The following is a 21,223-nucleotide window of genomic DNA, read 5'->3' on the forward strand; positions in this document are numbered from 1 at the left end:
CGTTGTTGTGCTGCTTCCCCCTCCCACTTCCTGGTCCTCCTCTCCCTTCCCGCCTCCCTGCCCGCCCACACCCCCCTCCTCTCTCTGCCTATATCCACCCCTTTCCTGGGCAGCCCCCTGCCCGGCAGCCCCCTCGGCTAAGGGCCCCTTAGGCAAAGGGCGGCTCCTACGGTTGCAGCTCCCTGTGTGTCTGCAGGTGTCCGCAGGGGACGCCAGGCGCCTGTACTTCTTTCTCCACCTTCTCCCGGCCCACCCCATCTATTCCTGATCACTTCTTTCGCATGGTGTCTTCACCTCACCTTTGTGGTAAACCAGGGTTTTTTTTTTCTCCCCTCGCAGGATTCTCAATCTCAGGTGGCCTCTGTACCTAATACGCACTCACTGTTCTGAAATGTGGTAAAGCAGGGCCTGCCACTCACTTCCTGCCTGCGTGCTCTCGTATCATCTATCTTCTCCTACTCCATGGTGCTCTCTATCTCGCCTATCTTCTCTAACTCCTTCTCTATTGACTATCCTGCTCTCCTCACTAAATCTGGTAGGAAAAAGACATCCTCTTTTTCGTGCCTTCACCTGACCTATGGACCCTTCATATGGTCGCTGTGCTCTCTCCTTTCTCCTCTTCTCCCATTAATGGTGGCACCCGTTGGGATGTCCTCTTGGCCTCCTTCCACTCCTCTAAGGCCATCATTAATGTCTACGCTAATGGGACCGTCTTGGTCCAAGGCCCTCAGGCCAACCTACACCTCTTTGATAGACGCTTCCCATGCCTCATCAACTTCCTTTCCTCTCCTGCTGTCCCCCCTCCTCTGTCCTCTGCTACCTTGCCTCTACCCTCCGTCCCTCCCTGCCCCCTCTCTTGCTCCTTCACCTCCACAGGGCATACCTCTGATCTGTACCCCTCCCCGGAAGTCCTTCAAGGATGGCAACCTTCTCACATTGCCACTCTTAACTCCCGCTCTGCAATCAAGCATTCTTCTGATATCTGTCACCTTCTTGAGGAACTGGACCTTGACGTCCTCGGTCTCACTGAGACATGGTTCAGGGCCAGCTCTGTCACCAGCTTTGACACACTCCTACCCGACGGCTACAAGATCCTCTCCGTGCCTAGGCCCAACCGTGTGGATTCCTGCCACTGTCACTCCTACGCAGACCTACTCCTCTTTTGAATGCCTTGTCTGCCGTCTCTCTCTCTCTCTCTCTCTCTCTCTCTCTCTCTCTCTCTCTCTCTCCTAGCCATTCCCTTACTGTGGCTACTATCCATCGGCCACCTGGTCAAATCTCCTCCTTCCTCTGAGTGGGCTGACCTCTCCTCCTACTCCTCAACCACTCAACTCCTCTTTCTTGGGGACTTCAACATCCACTTGGATGCCTCCTGTCCCCCTACGGGACTCTTCCGTGACCTCTGCGACTCTCTCTCACTCTCTATTCTCCCGTCTGGGCCTACTCATTCTGCGGGGCACACTCTTGATGCTCTGATCTCGTCTGACCTTCACCTCTCCGTCCCTCTCTCCACTCCTCTCTCCTGGAGTGATCACTTTCTCCTATCCTCCCACCTCACCCTCCCTACCCCACAGGCAAAGCCACCCTCATCACTGCCACCCACCTTCTCGGTCATCCGACCCATGAAGCGCGTATCAGTTGAGGCTTTCGCTGCCACCTTCTCACCCCCCCTCCCCCTTCAGCTGACTCCCACCCTGACACAGCCCTCTCCATGTTCCACTCTGCTATATCTGATACTCTTGATATCCTTGCCCCTGTCATGAGAATCCGCCTGAAGCCCAAAGCCAAATGTAACTCCTGGTATGACTCAGAGCTTGACACCCTTAAACGCAAGTGCAGGGTGGCAGAGAGGAAATGGCGTGCTTCATGTTCATCCTCTGACAAACTGGCCTGCCGCCTGCTCCAAAGGCAATACCGTCTCTCCGTTCTCACCAAGAAGAGAGCCCTTATCCAAGCCTGCATCTCTGCGGCATCTAACAACTCGGCCGAACTCTTTAAAATCTGCAAGGAGCTTGCCAACCCTGCTGCAGTCTCTACCTCTCCTGTCCCCTCCCAGGCCCACTGCACTGGCCTCTCACTTCATCTCTAAAACTCAGGTCATCCTGTCCTCACTCTCCTCCTATCACCTCCCTCCCTCTCTTACTGGCTCTTCCTCTGTCCCTTCTGCAGCCACCCCTCCTCCCTCCTTCTCTGCCTTTCCCCTTTTTTCTGCTGACGAGGTTTCCAGACAAGTCCGATCTATGAAAGTCTCGTCTACACAGGTTCACCCCTGTTCCTCCAAAACTATCAAGGACCACATCGACTCCCTGGCTCCTGCCCTGGCTGACTTTTGCAACCACTCCTTCGCCTCTGGAGTCTTCCCATCCCCCTTAAGCACTCCCTTGTGCACCCTCTTCTTAAGAAACCCTCTTCTGACCCCTCCTGCCCGGCTAACTATTGCCCAATCTCCATCACTCCCTTCCTGGGCAAGCTCCTGGAGAAACTGGCCATCTCCCAGCTTAACCTCCATGCTGAATCTGTTGGCAGTCTTCGTGACCATCAATCTGGATTCAGAGCTGCCAGAAGCACGGAAACTGCTCTCCTGAACATCCGTGAGGACCTACTCTTGAACCTTGACTCCAACACTCCGTGTGTTCTCATTCTGCTCAATCTCTCTTCTGCCTTTGACACTGTCAACCATGCCATCCTGCTCAACCGTCTCCGTGATAACCTGGGTATCACTGGTCAGGCTCTGGCGTGGCTGACCTCTTTCCTCTTCAATCGACCCTCCCAGGTCCAACTTGGGTCCTTCCTCTCTGACATCTTTTTCTCCACCTGTGGTGTCCCCCAGGGATCAAATCTCTTCCCCTGGCTGTTCAACCAGTACCTGGCACTCCTTGCCCACCGCATCGCCGCTCTCTGCCCCAACTTTCAGTGCTATGCGGACGATACCCAGCTCATTTTCAGGCTACCCTCGGCCTCCTCCTCTCCTTCCCTCATCTCTGACTGTCTGTCTGCTATCCAGGAATGGTGTGCCGCCAATGACCTCTGCCTTAATGCCAGTAAGACTGAGATTCTACTCATCGGCACACCCACTCCCTCCTTCCCTGCAGCTCTCTGGCCGGCCTCTCTTGGCCCTCTTCCTGCTCCTACCTGGAAGGCAAAAAACCTCGGGGTTATCTTAGACTCCACACTCTCCTTCTCTCCTCATATATCTGACGTCTCTAAGAAGTCACACTACCAGCTGCACCTCCTCAGAGGTATTCTTCCCTTCCTCTCCTTCCCCCAAAAGCTCACTGTCTCACGAGCCCTGGTTCTCTCAAAGCTGGACTGCTGTAACAGCCTCTATCTTAATCTGCCTGCCTGCACTCTCTGCCCTCTGCAACTCATCATGCACAGAACTACAAGACTGGTCCTTGGCCTCAAGCCCAGGGACCGTATCTCTCCAGGACTGAAGTCTCTACACTGGCTCCCAGTGGCTGCGAGGATAAAGTTCACAACCCTCTGCATTGTCCACAAGGCCTTCTGGGGCCTGGGGCCTAAATACCTTCAACTCTCTCTGCCTAAATATCTTCCTTCCCGAGCCCTTCGCTCATCCGTCTCCAACTCCCTCAGGGTCAGCCGCTTCTCGAAGCAACGAGCTGTGGGTAGATCTCTCTCCGCGACAGGGGCCTCCCTCTGGGACAGCCTTCCTGCCTCCCTGAAACTTGAGGAGAACCATCTCCGGTTCCAGAAGCACCTCAAAACCTTCCTCTTTGCTTCTGCTTTCTCTCTCCCTCTCCCCTGCTAATTCTTCGCTGAATCTGCACCGACTCTGCAACTGGGCCACTCTCGCCGACCTCGGTCCTAGGCCCAGCCACTCTCCACTTGAACTGCCACCCTGGCAAGCCCTGCACTGCGGGACTGCTGTCTCTGTATCCCTACAGCCCCCGTTCGCAGCACTTGTCTGCACTTACTTTGCACTTGCCACCAGCTGGCCCTTATTTATTTTATTCTACTTACCTTGTACTGCACTTCCCCCCTCCCCTCCCCTTGCACTTCTCCCTTCCCCCTACCCCTGCGCGATCTGAATGACACCTGGCCTAGTAGGATCGTTGTCTGTCTTCCCCTTGTTCCCCCCATCCCTGCCTCGTCGCACCTTGAAACACTTGTGTATAGGCGCGTTACAAATGCCATATCGTAACAGTACGAGAAATTTGAGTAAACCAAAAAGCAAACAAAATGTGTGATGTGCAATAAAAGCTCTGTTATGTTCATTAATACCGTGCACCACTGCCATGTTTATGGTCTTCCGTCGCTCTATGAATAATGGTTACTGTTGTTATTTATGGAGCAATAAAATGAGTGGGTAGTTTTATTTCTTGCGTGCAATGCGGACAGTATCAGTTTTAAGGACTTCTGCTTGTGACAGAAAAGTCAGTGAGAAAACATTATCACACAGTTAACTGGTGATGCAGCTATTTGAGCCCAGTCCGAAACATAGATTTTTGACCATATATATCGTCTAGGCTCTAGTTGATAGAGCAATGTGTTTTCGTCTTTCAAGAATACTCTATACACAAATCATAATAAACCGCTCAACCAAACATATACATCCTTGTAGAAGGGGGGCGTGGCTTGGAGTCGATGGAGGGCAGAGGCTGATCTGCCGAGCTCCGGCCGAGACGCCGTTTCCTGATCCTTTTCTCCGGTACATGAGTAGCTGCAGCCAGCGGAGAAGCACGCATCGGTGGGAGAAGCGATCCCCGTCGAGAATCACTCGAGGGTTTGGATTTTGGGAACCCCTGGGGGGGAAGGAGGCTCCGGAACGTACCTCCTCCCCCGCCGCGCATCGATCTAAGATGGCGCCCTGCGCAGCTTAACAGAACCCCTGAGCTGACGACCTCCACCAGCGCGCTTTGGGACTTGGCGCCGGGGGCGGGGTGAAGTGGCATCGCCCGTCAGAGCGGACCCCCGTCTGAAACTGGATCGGAACCGACACCGGCTCCCGGGCTCCTGACCTTCGCCGTGTGTGGGCCGCCCCAGTTGGTCCAACTCGCGCATCGCGCCCAACACACACGACCTCTCGCATCGCTGGTGTCCCGCAACACTGCTGCACAACCTGAATCCCACAGACGGGGCTACACGAGGGGACACACGCAGCCACCTCCGGGTAGCAGAGATAACGGAAGAACCGCTGCCGTGGCACTCCGCCCCCGGGCTCCCCCAGAGGACACGATTCCAGCCGAAGCAGTCAGAGGCCCTGAAGTTTAAGGTGCGTGAGACCACACAATACCCCCGAGTGGGCCCCTAACCACCGCCGCACCCTGTGGCCGCCTGCACTTGGTTCCTCAGCTGGTCTGCTTTGGGCACATAATTGGCCCCGCGCGTTGGGGGGAGTCAATCCCCATCCCCGAGCCTTGATTCACCGAGGGGCCCCAACTTTCACCCTAACGGCATCCCAGCAACTTTGCCCTGTTATCCCAAGATGGCCACCAAGAACAAGGCAAGGGCTGCCACCATGGACTCCTTTGTCTCAGCCAAGGCAAAGACCTCCACCCAGGCCAGAACTAGCCTCTCCGAAATTACTCGTCCAAACGAAGGGGAGGCCAACTATAATCACTCTCAGATATTGGACGCCATTGCCTCATTGAGAACCCACATAGACTCCAAAATCGACGAGTTCAAAATTGATATACAACTCATTCGCCAAGATGCCCGCAACTTGGCGGAGAGGGTGACGATCATGGAGAATTCCACAGAGGAAACGTCCGGGGCCACCTCAGCGCTGCAGACCGAAGTCTCAGATCTAAAGAGGAAGGTAGCCTTCCTAGAAGAAAAGGCGGAGGAAGCCGAAGGCCGGGCCAGACGGGGGAACATCAGGATCATGGGTATCCCGGAGGGTACCGAGGGCTCGAACACCACATCCTATGTTGAAACCCTACTGTTACAAGAGATTGGGGCCGGAAAGCTGACTCAAGGCTTCGCGGTCGAAAGGGCCCATAGATCCCTCCAGAGACGCCCTCCCCCCAGCTCGCATCCACGGCCAATAATAGCTAAGATATTGAACTTTCAAGATAGAGAAACTATCCTACGACACTCCAGGGAAATAGGCCCTATCGAAAGGGGGGACGCTAAAATCACTATATACCCCGACTACACTCAGAAAGTACAGAGGGAGAGAAATTCATTCGTTCCGATCAAAGCAAGGCTTCACCAACTGAACCTCAAATACAGGTTACTTTACCCCTTGCGCCTAAGAGTCGTTCATAATGGGCGAACGATATTTCTCGATAACCCGGAGGCGGCCAACATGTGGCTAGAAGACAATAACTTCGCTGACGGCAAGGATGCCCCTCGGAAAGTAGACTAAATCCCTGAACCCTTTCGTATCGCCTACATGTAGCCATAAAGTGCAAAAGAACCGCTAGCAACCGGACTCCAGTAGGTAATCCAATCAACAGTTTGACTTAAGGAAACGGCCGTCGCCCGGCCCTGCCGCCTCACACCAACCCTACCCCCAGCAAAAAACCCAATAGGGCCAGTTCATCACCCGACCCTGCTCGCGCCCGATTCCCGGATGGGTTCAGACGGCTCGAGAGCGCCTGAGCACCGCGACAGTGTTGTAGTCGCTGGGCGCACCAGTTTGAGTTATGTTGTTAGTTTTATTAGTTTCGCAGTCTACGCATCATTAATGTTGGTAAAATACAAGATGGTGGCAAGATACGACTCAAGAGTCCATGTTCCGGGGGTCCCCCGCCTGCAGAGCGCCACCTGCGGTTCGATGTGCCACCAGGCCAAAGGGTTGGAACCCCATGCTGTAACCGAAACACTGTCCCGATGACGTCACAACTTATCGTGATGACATGGAACGTGAGGGGAATGGGCTCGTACCTCAGAAGGAAACGCGTACAGTCCTACCTCAGGAGGAAGAAAGTTTCGATCGCAATATTACAGGAGACCCATCTCACGGAGCACGCTATGTCCAAATTAGCAGACCGATGGGAAGGGACTATGAGAGGGTCTCCATACTCCAAATATGCGAGAGGTGTACCAATATGGGTGAACCCGAATGTGCCTTTCCAGCTACAAGGATGGTATTCCGACAAGGAAGGAAGATACGTATCAATGTGGGGCACCATAGAACAGACCCCGATCTGCCTCACTAACACACACTTTCCACAGCATGGAATCCCGTCATATCTAAGTGTGTTGAGCGCTAAACTGGCACACCACCGAGGTTGAACCTTCATATGGGGGGGGGGAAGACCTCAACTGTGTCATGGACACAAGTATGGACAGATCACGCCCTCCTCCCCAACCAAGCAATCCCGCATCTAGCACTTTGAAGGAAATACTCGACCAACTTAATCTGGTAGACATCTGGCGAGTACAACACCCAGCAACCAGAATCTACTCACACTACTCAGCCCCACACAGCGTCCACACAAGAATTGATTATTTGTTTGTCGATAAGGAACAAACACCACTGGCTACATCCACAGAATACTTGGGGAGATCTATCTCCGACCATTCCCCGCTGGTCATGCAATGGCAACTAAGGGGACCCAAACCCCCGATCCCCATGTGGAGGATGCCCACCACAGCATTAGAAGACCCAGAGTTCAGAGAGGACCTCGCCGAGAGGTTAGAGGAATATGTCGAAATCAACAAGGTATCGGTGTCTACCTGGAGCACATTGTGGGAGGCCATGAAGGTGGTTACCAGGGGAGAATTCATATCAAGAGCTGGTGGCACCCGCAGACAACTACAGTCGACTCTTGAGGCTCAAGAATCAGAGATCACACGCCTGGAGTCCACCCCTGACATCTCCCCAGAGATCGAGAAGAACCTGAAAACAGCCCGTAAAAAATGTCGGGAATCATGGGACAGATTGGAGAAATTTGACTTTGCAACATACACCGCCAGATCCCACAGTGAGTCGGACAAACCGGGTAGATTGCTTGCTTGGCTCTGCAAGCGAGAACACCCCAAACACCTACCAACGGAGATAAGGGACGAGGAAGGAGTATCACACAAGACGCAAATGGAGATCAATGAAGCTTTCGCCAAATTCTACTCTAAATTGTATGACCACGAATCCCAGTTGCCCACCGCAGAATTAATAGAAACACTGGAGGAGATAGGCCTCCCCCAAATCTCCAGAGAGCAGAGAGAGGAGCTAGACTTAGAGATTACTCCTGAAGATGTGAAAGTGGCCATCAGGTCGCTCGCTAATGGCAAGGCCCCCGGCAGTGATGGCCTCCCGCCTGAGTTCTACAAAACGTACGAACCCATTCTCACCCCCATCCTGCACAAAGTTTATCAGGAAGCCTACACAAATGGTATCCTGCCCAACACCATGAAAGAGACCATAATCATCCCCATGCTTAAGCCGCACAAGTGACCCACCGATTGCGATTCTTATCGACCTTTGGCCATGCTAAATTACGACAGTAAGATTCTCACCTCTATACTGGCCAACAACTCGCTAGAGTGGTAAGATCCATAATCCATGAAGACCAAAATGGATTCGTCCCAGGACGCAACACCACAGCCAACCTAAGGAGGCTACAACACATCATGGCCGAAACCCATGACCGTGAGGAAGACCTGGCGATACTGTCACTCGACGCCATCAAGGCCTTCGACTCCATCTACTGGGAGTGGCTTGTGGAGGTTTTAAGGAGCTTCGGTTTTGGTGGGGGCTTCATTAGATGGATCCAGGTACTTTATAATTCGCCAATGGCCAGGGTTAAAACAGGCAGAATTGTCTCGGAATCCTGGGCAATACAAAAGGGGCACGAGACAGGGGTGCCCACTCTCGCCCATGCTGCATAAACTGGGTCTGGAGCCGATAGCCATATATTTCCGTCAACAGTTTTTTGATGCTGGCATCAAGGTGGGCAATGTCTACAATATAATCTCATTATATGTGGACGATGTACTTCTATACTTGAGGAACCTCGAGGCCAATGCACCAACAGTACTAGGGGTACTCAACAATTATGCAAAATACTCAGGAATACAATTCAGCAGACACAAATCATCAGCATTCCCCCTAGCCAGACTACGGGGCATTGCAGAAAACGACCTCCCACCTACTGGGATAAAGTGGCAACTTGACAAGTTCCGGTACTTAGGAATCAATTTGGGCCACACTCCGAAACTCACGCACGAGCACAACACTGTAGTTGCAGTAACCAGCCTTCGGCGATCTATCAGATTTTGGTCCAAACTACCACTGTCAATGGTGGGAAGAGCGGCGATTGCTAAGATGATAATTCTTCCCCGATTCCTGTACTTCTTTGTCAACATCTGCCACTACGTTCGCCCGCCCTTCTTAAAGACACTAGAGGCCATTATTAAGGACTTTTTGTGGGGTCCCCGCAGGCACAAACTGACACTGGCCACGCTGTCTCTCCACATAAAGAAGGTGGAATAAAACTCCCAGATCTCCAGCTCTACTATTTGGCTGCCCAGCTCAGTCACATCATGAAGTGGCTGTCAGACGAAACATTGGCCGAATTGGGACTACTGAGGCAGTCTCCCACAAACTTAATCCCCAAAGAAACTCTATGGTTCCCTCCTCGGCTACCCTCCGAAATCCCGCTGGTTGTTAGGCTTAGCAGGCAAATATGGGCCAGGACCTGCCACATAAGACAAGTGAAACATCCGTACTCTCCAGATAACCCCATAATGGTGGATGTGTGCAAAACGGAGGCGGAACTCCCCACTCCAAGGAGATGGGAGGAAGCAGGCATATACACATGGGGAGACTTGTTCACAGATGGGGAATTTAGGGACTTCGAGTCGCTACAAGACATTGAAGGACTATGTAAGGGCCAGTTCCTCTGGTACCATAGGATCAAACAGATTGCCAAGAAGCAGTGGAACAGCTGGCCAGAAGAACCCACCCCAGACCCGCTGCTACAGGAATTGCACGACCTTTCGGATGGATGGAGACCAGTTTCCAGACTTTACAACAAGCTTAGCCACAAACCTAATCCCAAAGGACAGGCACTGAAGGCGAGATGGGAAGCAGATCTTGAATCCCCACTTACCGACAAGGAATGGGAAAGAGCATTGATATACCCCAAGAAAGTGTCGCGGAATTCCAGATTCGGACAAATACAGCTGAATGTCCTCTACCGGACATATATGACTCCCCACAGGGTTGCTTCATTCAACAAGAAGGTATCCCCGGCATGCCCACGGTGCGGGAACGACAAGGCAGACATGATCCACATGTTCTGGACTTGCACTAAAGTGATGTTACTCTGGTCCAAAGCTAAACAAGCCTGCATAGAAGCTGGAATGGAAAGGTACGACTGGACACCCGGAGAATGCCTACTAGGAATATACCCTAGACCAAGCAAACTCAAACATGTGGTGAAACTGATGGACATCTCATGCAGATTGGTCAAAAGAACTATAGCGATGGTCTGGAAGACTCCGGCAGGCCCCCGGCATACACGGTGGTTGAACGAAATGGCGAGATGGACGACTGCTGAAACCAGGGCCTGGCAAGACGGAATCACAACCAGCGGAGACGTCACAAGCGGCACTCTGGACTCCTGGAAGGCCCTCCTGAGCAATATGCGCTTCAATGCAGACTGCAAGCCTCCCTGAAGAACTACAGCGTCCTACAGAAACTGATTGCTAACACCAACACAGAGAAAAAGTTAATCAAAACTGTCCCCCCTCACTTCCTGAACCACTAGAACTTTATTTTAACTTGTCACCTCTTACCCCATATGCAATGCCACATGTAGACTGTTGTTGTTTCTGTTGTTCTTATGTTATTTTTTCTTTTTTTATTTTTTCTTATTATTACAGTCGCAAGTTTGTACTGTTTCGTTATTATTTCAAAAAACTAATAAAATACTTTAAAAAAAAAAATCCTTGTAGAAATATTTTAATCAAAAAGAGGATAATTGTATTTTTTCTAAATACAAATATTTTGTCAGTTGTCCTGGGTTATTTTGAGGAGCTTTGGTCAATTTTGAGACGTGAATCTGCTGCCACAAAAAAGCTCGACTTTGTCTACAATTCCTCAAAATAGCCCCTGATCACTGCTAAATATTTTAATTTCATTCTTTACAAACACAATGATAGAACATAGAATGTGTGTGCAGTATTTTTGAATGAGGTCAGGGGACAGGAGAGGAAGGAAGGGAGAAAGCATTGAGGCATACTGGGGGTTGGGGGATAGGGCCCTTCTATTTATTTGTCGGCCAATCCCCCTCTCCAGCCACCTCTTCACCCCACTAAACTTCTTCCCATCCTTGCTCACACCAAGGCACCACTGGGAGGGGGGGGGGGCAGTGTTTTTCAGTTTAAACTGAGGTGGCACCTATTAGGGAGAATTCTCTTCTAAGGCTAATTACCCTTACCTATAGAGTCCCTCAGCAGTTTGGCTGGATTTGAAGGGTTTAATTTTTTTCTCCTCCTAAGAGTGAGACCCATTTTTCCCACTCTTAGACAGATTGCTAGTGTGTGTTTTAGGCTATCTTGTGTGCTTATGGTCTATGTGGTTTTTCTCACCCTCATAGGAATCATCTTTTTAACATGTGTATTACACAGCACCCTCCGTGCAGTACCACAGGGGTGTTGTAGCGACCCCCAAACATAGACTCCATACCCTGAGACAGACTACTGTCTCCCAGAGCCTGTAAAGTCCCCATTGACTTTACTTGTCAATACTTATGAACTAAACCAGTACAACCCATCTTACTATGGAAGTACTGGAAAGGGTTAATAGTTTTTCCCTAGTGTTCATTTTCGAGGGGGTACCGTATAGTCCCGCTCTCAAAAGTTTCTGGCTGGTGGCAGTGGTTACTACTGTAAATATTCGACCGCAAATATTTCCCTACTGGATTTTCCCATTGTTCGAGGCTACCACTTTTTCTGACAGCCTCTAACATAGCGCTGGTTTATTTGAATATTAACTTTACTCCGGTAGGTTTTTATTACCAGAACTTTAATAATAATTCTTTCTCGTGTCTTTCTCTGTAATCCTAACCCAGGTCGGGGATCCTTTGTTAGTCCTTTTGGCAGGCTTCTGCACAGAAGCCCTCATTTCGGCGCAACTGAGTCTAGGGTAGACGTGATGTGTGGGAGGGGAAATAGCCACCCTGGACAGGGTTGCCTACGCAACCCAAGTTGTACTCTGCCCCAATAGGCTGGGGGGGGCTCTCCCACCAGGAGAGCCACCCCCACTGTGTGAGCGACAGCTAGGCTGTATGAATGGGGGTCTTGCTGCATAAAAGCAGGGTCCTGAGGACAAGACGTCGCCACTGGAACTAAGAAACTGAAGAGGAGAGAAGCTGAAGACATCTGCAACGACTGAACCACTGGTGAAGCCCTGCTGCAGATCCTCCCCACTTTTCTCCAACGACTTGAGAAGATCTTCCTCTGCAAGAGTCTTCTTCCCTTGAGCTGGCGGGGCCAACTAGTTCGCCAAACGCCTTCCCGTGCCTGCCATGGTCGAATCGCCAGTGCCCTGCACTCGGAGACCAGATAGCCAGGCACCCATTCACCAGGACCGCGATTTAAAGGAGCGTACCTTTTATTCGCTTTGGCAGCACCGCGGCTGGTTTCATCCCTGGGCAGTGCAGTAACTCGAACCTTCCTCCACGACGAGAGCCTCTCTTCCTCTGCTGGATCTCCCGAACTACAGGAACTGGCAGGAACTACCGCCACCGCAGGAGCCTCTTTCACCTTTAAGGTACATTGTTCCACCAGGCATCCCGTTTCATTGGGTATCGCTAAAGGTGTTTTAAATCCTTTACTTACCTACCGGGTTGACCGCCCCTATCATCTAACATTATTTTTCACCTTCTGCAACTGCCTTTTCGAATCGTTAAAAAAAAGACTTGACTGCAGCTACTAGAACAGTTTGATCCTGGTCACATTGCCTTGTACCATTGACTCTGGCACAGGCCTATTGACTCTGGCTAAATCTGTTACAACTGCCTTCTCTAGATTGCTTCTCAACCAGAAATGTGTTGGTGCACCCAACCCTTATAACCACCTTTTTCCTTCCCTTTTTTAAACTTGTGAAGTGCCATTTTGCTTGGTTTTCACCTCAGTATTGCATATGCTAAAATACTGCCTTGCCTAACTTGTTCACAATCTACTTGGGAAGTGTTGCCGGTGTGTTAAAGAGTCTAAACCTGTATATCCTGTCCTTTCCCTCCCTTCTGAGAAATTGTTAGAGTGCCATTTCTGTTTGGTTTACACTGTGCTGTTTTGCTCATTTTTCACTCTTGCTCAAACTTGTCTACAATTTAGATAGGGTGCTGTGTATACTTTTCTTGACTGATTTAACTTGCTTTAATAATAGTGATTTGTGTGTGAACAGAGTGTGCAAAATAAATACATATATTCTTTTTGATACAAAGCTTTGGTCAGTGTTTCCTTGTTCCAAAGTATTGTAGTCCTAATGTGTAAACCATGAACACTGCTCATCTCCCTCTTGAGATAAGTCTGACTGCTTAGCCACAGCTACCAACTAAATCTTTGTGGTACAGACTGATACCCAAGGGGATTTATTGCTCATACCTGTAGATGTAATCTTCTGTAGTGCTCCCTAAGGGAACTGCACAGGATTCTGCCTAACATCCTTCTATAGCACATCAATGATTTCTTGAACATCGAGGTTAAAGAGAAGGTGCGCCAGGACACTAATGTCTCAAGCCCCTCTGCACATCAAATGCTCTTGTTAATCCACCCCCCGAAGCAAAAGCATAACTTGGCGTGGTTGTGGGAATATATGGACGATATAATCTAAATTAGCTCTGAGAGAGCTCTGGGAGAGTATTGCAAGCTTAGAGAATTTGCCATAAAGTGGCTCTGGAAACTGAGTGAAAGGCTGTTTTTAGGTGTGGAAAGCAACATACAAGATAATCTTAAATAGGACTGTGTATATTTGGATCGGAAGAGAGAGTAAAAAACCTTTATCCACCGTGCCCCTGTTTTGTCTGAATCCCACCTGATGGATAAGTACTATGTTGTTACCATCTTCCCAAGCCTGTAAATGACCAAGAATTACTTTGCTAAAAGTGAGATGGGTCGATAATTGCACGGCAGGTCCTTTCCTCTTTTCTTGAATAGCGGAATTATAACAGCTTGATGCCATGAAGAGGGGAACAAACTTGATTTGATAATGGCATTAAAAACTTTACAAAGAACTGGTATCCACACAACTTCCTCATCCTTATATAGGTCGATGGTAACGAAGTCGGGACTGTAAGGAAGACATGGTATCAAAGTAAGACAGACACAAGTGATCATAGTTCAAGGGTGTTTATTAAACTGCAAACATGGCTGAGATAAACGCCTAATCTAAACCGAACTCTAAGATGCGAGCAAGCTAAGACCATCAAAGAAGAATACGTTTTAATTTTTTTATTTTATTATTTGTATATTTGTTTAAACCTTTACAAAACCAGAATAAAAACAGTATAACATATTTACATTCCACATTAAACATATAGACAAACATAAACATCATATTGATACTTTGCACTTACACATATTACAATCTTTCTAAGTGCTAATATCGTTTGTTAAGTTCAACATACGCAGGAGTGTATTTCTGGTTTACTACCCAGCAAATTACTAAAATTCACATTACATATAGGCCCGATTCATAGAAGCCAGCGCAAAAAAGGTGCAAGTGCAGCGCACCGAGAAGGAGTGTGCGCCACACGTGCGCAAGTCGTGGTGCAAAGAAACAAATGTGCAGCACGCGTATTCATGGATTTCCCGAGGCATCAGTAGCCGTGGCGCAAGGAACATCAAGCAGAGCCAGTAACGCCCCCAACATGCCGCCAGGCGCAGTAAAAAGCAAGCGAAAGGCCTAACACTGCGCAAGCGCCCGTGCTATACCTTGTCCAGCATAGAGCCCCCCTAGCGTAACCGCGTGAAAACTCAGCACGTACCCCTGTCGCACCTCAGCCCAATCGCATGGAGAATCCTGCGTGTACCCTGTCCGCACACCAGCGTAATCGTGTGAAAACTCAGCACGTACCCCGGTCGCACCCCAGCCCAATCGCGTGGAAAATCAGCGCGTACCCCGGTCGCACCCTAGCCCAATCACGTGGAAACTCCTGTGCATACCCCGCGATACATGCACAAATCCACTGGAAGCAAACCCCTCCTTACGGGACAGCCACACCCCAGCCCTCATCACCCGTGACCACAACCTGCAGGCAGCCCACACCACAAGGGACGCACCCAGCCTCCATCACTGCAACTTGCAGGCAGGCCCTGTGTCATGGTACACCCCCATCACCCGTCACAGCAACCTGCAGGCAAGCCCCGTGTCATGGGACACCCCCACCACCATTACCCATCACAGCAACCTGCAGGCATGCCCTGTATACTGGACACCACCTGCATGCCGGATGCTGACATAGTGACACACATACACTCCATCGATTGCGTGTCTGAACTTGCATGCCATGTATTGACACCGCGCTCAACCTCCTGTCCACAAAACATACAGCAAACAAAAAAGCCATACAACTGGCCCACACGCATCGGTGTCCCAGCTAATCACACGCAATTGCTGACTGCAACCACCTCCCAACATACACATCACAAAAGTGTATGCCAAAGAGCAGCCCTGCATGCCATTTAACAAAGAAATGTAAAGGCATATACAAATACACACACTGACGGAATTCAAAGCACCCTCGATTTGTGTCACATTAAGAGTCATTTGCCTGGCGTATCATGGCATGAGCCTCAATGAGCACACATCACATGAACCCATTACCCCATAAACACACGAGTGACCCTCCCATGTGTGAGGGACATGACATCCAATCAAATCACATGTCATTCGCATTGCACATGTACACAAGTGTGCAAAGGTCCAAAGAGTCCCAGGAGGGGAAACTGAGTGACGACAGACACTAGAAATGTGTCTGGGCAGGTGACATTGAGACGGTTGCCGTGCCTGGGAAGTGTTGATAGATGAAATGTGGTTGCGGAGGTGGCAGTTCTGCACATGTGAAGGACACCTCAAGAAAAACACCCAAAACGACAACAACCCCCCTCTGTCCACCAAGGGCTTTTTTGTTGTTATTTTATGTCTATTGTGCATTTATGTGTCAATGTGTTGCTTTGTGCGGCATCGGAGGGCATCCACTGTAGGTTCCAGCTGGACCCATAGAGGCTTGTCTCGTGTGGGTGTTTGCGCCCTGGGTCCAGACACATATGCCACTCCTGCTTCCCCTTTCCATGGGCTTGCAAGGAGGGCAGCGTGTGAAAGTAACTTCGCATTGGGCTTCCATTCTATCTGTGGACAGTCTGAAGTCTGACCCGAGTATACACCCCTAGTGGGATTCATGATTGTATGTCTAATGCATGGTTGCCATCCCTTTTTGTTTGTACATTGGGATCCATCCTTTCATGTATTGGCTTGCCCATCTGTATTATTGTTGGCCTTCGGTCTGTATGTGCTTCCCTGCCCACTTTAGATCTCAGGGCCACCACAAATAATGGAAGGGTGGCATGTGCAAGTTACGATATGTTGGGGCACTTGTGCAATTATGATTGGTCACTGTCCGACATATTCACTATTCAGGCCAGTGTATCTGGTATGTTGTACTGCCCAATTGGTGTCCCTGTGTACATTGATAGTTTGTGTGAGAGTGACTTGTTTATGAAGTGGTTCTGTTGATTGTTGAGCACTTTGTGACAGTAGAGTTGAGCTATGGCCATTTGATTTAGACTTTTGACATTGCATGCCATGGCAATGTGCGGCGACCAGGTGACATGGAGTGTGGGACGGTTTTGGTGACATACCAGCATTTAGAGGTGTACTTTGCCATGGCGTTAGTGACATGCTACATCTTCCATGTGCTACTTTTGTGCACACCAGATTGAGTTGGTAAAGTTCTAAGGGATGCACAAAATGTAGCACTTCCAAGGACAGGTTCTCAGGGTGGGAAGGTTGGGACAGATGATTGCATCTTTGTCATAATCGATTGTCACCTGGAATGTGCCAGGGCTGTGTGCACTCCTCAGCGTCTGGATTTTAGGTGAGAAATTGTGCCACAAGCTGGGTAAGGGCACCCTCGCCACGTGCCCTTCCCCTCCCATGCGCAGCAGGCGTGCATGTGGTTGGGGATGTGGGGGCACCACCATGTCCACTGATGCGCTACGCTGTGTTGCAGCGTTGTGCAGGACACATGCTGCCACACTGTCAGTCTAGAAAAATGGATACCTCTCATGATTGACGGCAAACATATTTTGGTGGCTGTGGGCCAACCGTCTCATGCACGATATGACAGACATATAGGTTTCCGAGTTTGCCAATGAACAACCATTTTGATGTAACAAGGATCGCCATTTTGTTTTCCAACAATTGCTCATTGCTTTCTGTTCTTATTGCTTCGCAGCACATTTTTTGCTTACACAGCTCGAATGTAGCCTTGAAGCAGAGCTGCAGGGCATTTAATCATTTCGCAGCTGTCAGCCAGTCTCGTTATATGGTAGAATATGTTAGAATAAAGCAGCCAAAATCCTGAATTATGCTCTTCTTACGGCCCCCCTTTACTGAGCCCTGTAGAGCGTGTCAGCTCCCAGGACACGAAAAGCACTTCATAGATAGCAAGGTCTGGAATGTGATTCTTCGTCCGTATGTAGCTCGCTTCCAAGAACAGAAGCACTGTGTTCTGTTCAACAACTAAAAGATGCCTCCGCACTTGCAGATTGCATATTGTTAATAGAATAGATATTTGAAGGTGTCATAATTATCAAAAGTGTCCATCATCATCACACCGAGTTCAAAGAAACCCAATAAAGGGGGGTGTTAAACATGTCATAGCTGATTGTATGATATGCATTTTGTATATATGTAACTGATGTACATAATTCACTCTCTTGCGTCCCTCGAGGTCTAGAGATACACGTCGTAGGGCGTGAGACCGAGTTGGCCAACTGAGACTATTTGCTTTGCAATAAACCCTAGCTTTGGGAATACAACTTTGTGTCTGGCGTATCTATCGTGTGTGGTGAATTGCCTTGTTTAAATAGATGTAAGGGACCCCTACGGGCCCCTTTCAACACTGATCCTGCACACTACTGGTGGTACATATAGTAGCTCATCACCAGAGTGTGACTTTTGCGCTCTACTATAGCCCTAGTTGCATTATGGGTGGCTTTATATCTTACCTGGGGTGGTGTGGTGGGGTTCCGGATTGGTGTCATCATGTAGGTGCTCAGAGGGTAGCCACTGTCCCCTGTGGAGGTGAGGTGGGTTGTCAGTGGTGTGGTTTTGTCTGTGAGAGTCATGCATGCATTTGCAGGGCCATTTGTACCAATGAGCCACGTGTTGCCATGCCTCCCAGCTTCCAGGGCCCGGTGTAGGGGTGACAATCTGAATATGAAACTGTCATGGGTGGACCCAGGATAGTTGGCATAGACGGAGGTTATGATTCCCTCGGCATCACATACAACCTGCACGTTGATGGAATGCCAGTTCTTGCGATTGATGTGCTCTGTGGCCCTAGGTGGACGTAGGGCCACATGGGTGCAATCAATGGCACCAAGCACTTTCGGGAACTGCGCCACTGCGTAAAAGTCCTGGACCACGACCTGCTTTTCTGCGGGTGTTCTGGGCATGTATATGTGCCTGCGGACTGAGGGGCGTGCAGTCATGATAGCCAACACCTGGTGTAGGCAGCGTGACTGCGTGACCTGTGAAATGCCCCCAACTATGGCAGTTGTCCGCTGAAATTACCCAGTGGCCAACAAATGCAGTACATTGAGCACCTTTTCCAAGGGGCTCAGTGCTTGGGAGCACAGGGTGGGTGATGGGAGGTCATCTTCCCACTCTGTGAATAGGTCTAATATGATAGGAGGTGAGAACCTATACCTGCCATAGACCTGGTCATCAGGCATCCCAAAAAGGCTGTTCCTGGGTAAAGAAATGCATGCCCTGGCTATGCGGTGTCCCACGATCACGGCTGTGAAAAATGGTACCTTCATTGTAGCTGTATACACGCGTTGGCTTTTGCGCGCCCTTTTTATGCATTGTTTTTAGTGTGCGGTGACGCTTACGCCAGCTTTTGTGTGGCGGACGTGTTTCCGGAATAGTGTGTTTTTCTGCGCACCAGAGAGCCCTGTTCGATTCCAAGAATATGTGTTGTTAGCGCGCGTGTGAACGTTTCAAGTATTTTACTGTGGTACTTCCCACGTAACGCCCACATTTACGCTGTTCCCCATTCCACATGTTCCACCCCCTTTTTAGGTGACTGCACTAGACGGTATGCGCCTTCGCTGGGCGCCTCGTGCATAGTGTTCGTGGTGTCGCAGTGACGTGATGGACCCGCGCAGATTCAGCACAAGTCTCTGGTAAGCCACGCGCAATGTGTTCCATGAATCGACAAATGGGCGCTTGCGCGCGTTTTGCACGCAAGCGCCCCTTTTTCCGCACAATTTTATTCCATGAATCAGGCCCATAGAGTGTCAATGGTTGTACCTCGTCTCCAACCATACTATGTTGTTTTAGCCTATTTAATTTAATTAATGGCTGATTACCCATCAGATTAAGTTAAATAAGTTCATACACATAAAAAAGTCATTGGGCCTCATTACAAGTTTGGCGGTAGTCTTGCCAGCAAAACCGTCAGGCTGCCGGCAAACTTGCACATTTTTCCGGCACCCGCAAAATTTTAAGTTACTCACCGTAGTGACTAACATACTCTTCGTGCTTAGTCCCCTTTCCTCCATACTGCATGGGCGTCCCTTCCAAAGGACGGAGACAGAACCTTTTTCACCAGAAGGGGAGGATGGTGGGACGTATGGAGGAAAGGGGACCAAGGGGACCACTACGGTGAGTAACTTACAATTAGGGTTTCCTGTTTTAGGTTTTTTTTTTTTTTTTTTTACTTCTGTGTGTTATCAAAAAATTTCTGAATCTGTGTTTGTGTTTTCCCATTTGCCCCTTTCAAAAAATCGCAGATGCCTGTTTTTTTTCCCAGAGTAAACACAGACACAGAAGTGTTCTTTGTTAGGCAGGATCCTGTGCAGTGCCCTTGGGGACCACTGCACGCAATTAAGACTACAAGTGGTAATACATGTTCACCTTTGGTACAAGCCTGTACTACACTGTTAAAGTGGTAGCAGTAGCGGAGCAGCCAGACTTATCTCAAGAGCAAACTAGCAGTAGTAGAGATTACACAAAGGACCACACTTACTGTGACTCAAGCAAACACTGACTCAAGGTTTTTGGTTGAAAAGTAAAAGTACATTTATTTCTAGACCATCTGTTTGCAAAACACTTCACTTCTACTAAATTAAAACCACACGTAAAATACATTACAAACAACCAATTCTCTTTGTGCAGAACAACTCAAGGTAAGTACCTTATGCTTTGACAGACCGATGTTATGAAACAAAAGGCATTAACAGGAATACATATGCGATCACTTTTTGACAGTAATGACAGTTCGGTCTTACTAAAGATACGCGTACCCGCGGGAAGAAATGTTACCGGAGTTAAAACACACTTAGCACCTGAGTTAACAAAAGAGAGTTGGGGACAAAAATCATAGGCAATACTTTTGTCAAGGCAGACAGAATCAGAGAACACTTTCTGACAAGAAGATAAAAGTCAATCGGCCTGCGCCAGTGTCAAGTGGTACCGGGTTCCTGTTGTCGAGGATCACACAGTCAGATAGTTCACGATTGAAGATTGCCAGGAGTACTTGGATATTGTCAACAGAGGAAGCAAAAGTTATAAGAGGGAAGGAAGACAAGGGCAAGCCTTGGATGAGGAGAAAAGGGTTCACCCTAGTTCCTCGAAGCTGGACACAGTACCTTATTCTTTGAAGAAGCTGGTGCCACGGCAGTTGTTCCTGGTAGTTTCCTGCAGACTCACGGTTCCTGGAGCTTCAGTCATGGAGACAAGGACGACGACTGGAGTGATCTGCACTACCCAGGGATGAGGCCAGCAGCAGCCATGGTGAATAAAAGGTGCACACCTTTAAAACAGGAGAGGCTCTACAGATGGCTATCTGGACCACTACAGCAGTGTGCAGCGATTTCGACCACGAAGAGGATCCTCTGGCTGTGAAAGATGAGCTGGTTGATCCCACCAGGCTCAGGGGAATAAGACTCCGACTGGATCTTCTCTCGTCGTTGAAGGGTTGATAGCTCAGAACTGGAGCAGGGCTCCACCGGGACTCGGTAGTTGCAGCAGCCGTCTTCTCCGCTTCTCTTCGGTTCCTTGCAGTTCCAGTGG

General features: G+C 49.5%; 1 protein-coding gene across 2 annotated transcripts in view; it reads right to left on the reverse strand.

Moving 5' to 3' along the window:
• Positions 1-21,223, reverse strand: part of USP32 (ubiquitin specific peptidase 32) — a 3,569,419-nt gene that overhangs the window by 3,449,534 nt on the left and 98,662 nt on the right. The window lies entirely within an intron of this gene.

Source organism: Ambystoma mexicanum, chromosome 9 (assembly GCF_040938575.1).
Source record: "Ambystoma mexicanum isolate Mex_15411 chromosome 9, UKY_AmexF1_1, whole genome shotgun sequence".
Taxonomy (NCBI): Eukaryota; Metazoa; Chordata; class Amphibia; order Caudata; family Ambystomatidae; genus Ambystoma; species Ambystoma mexicanum.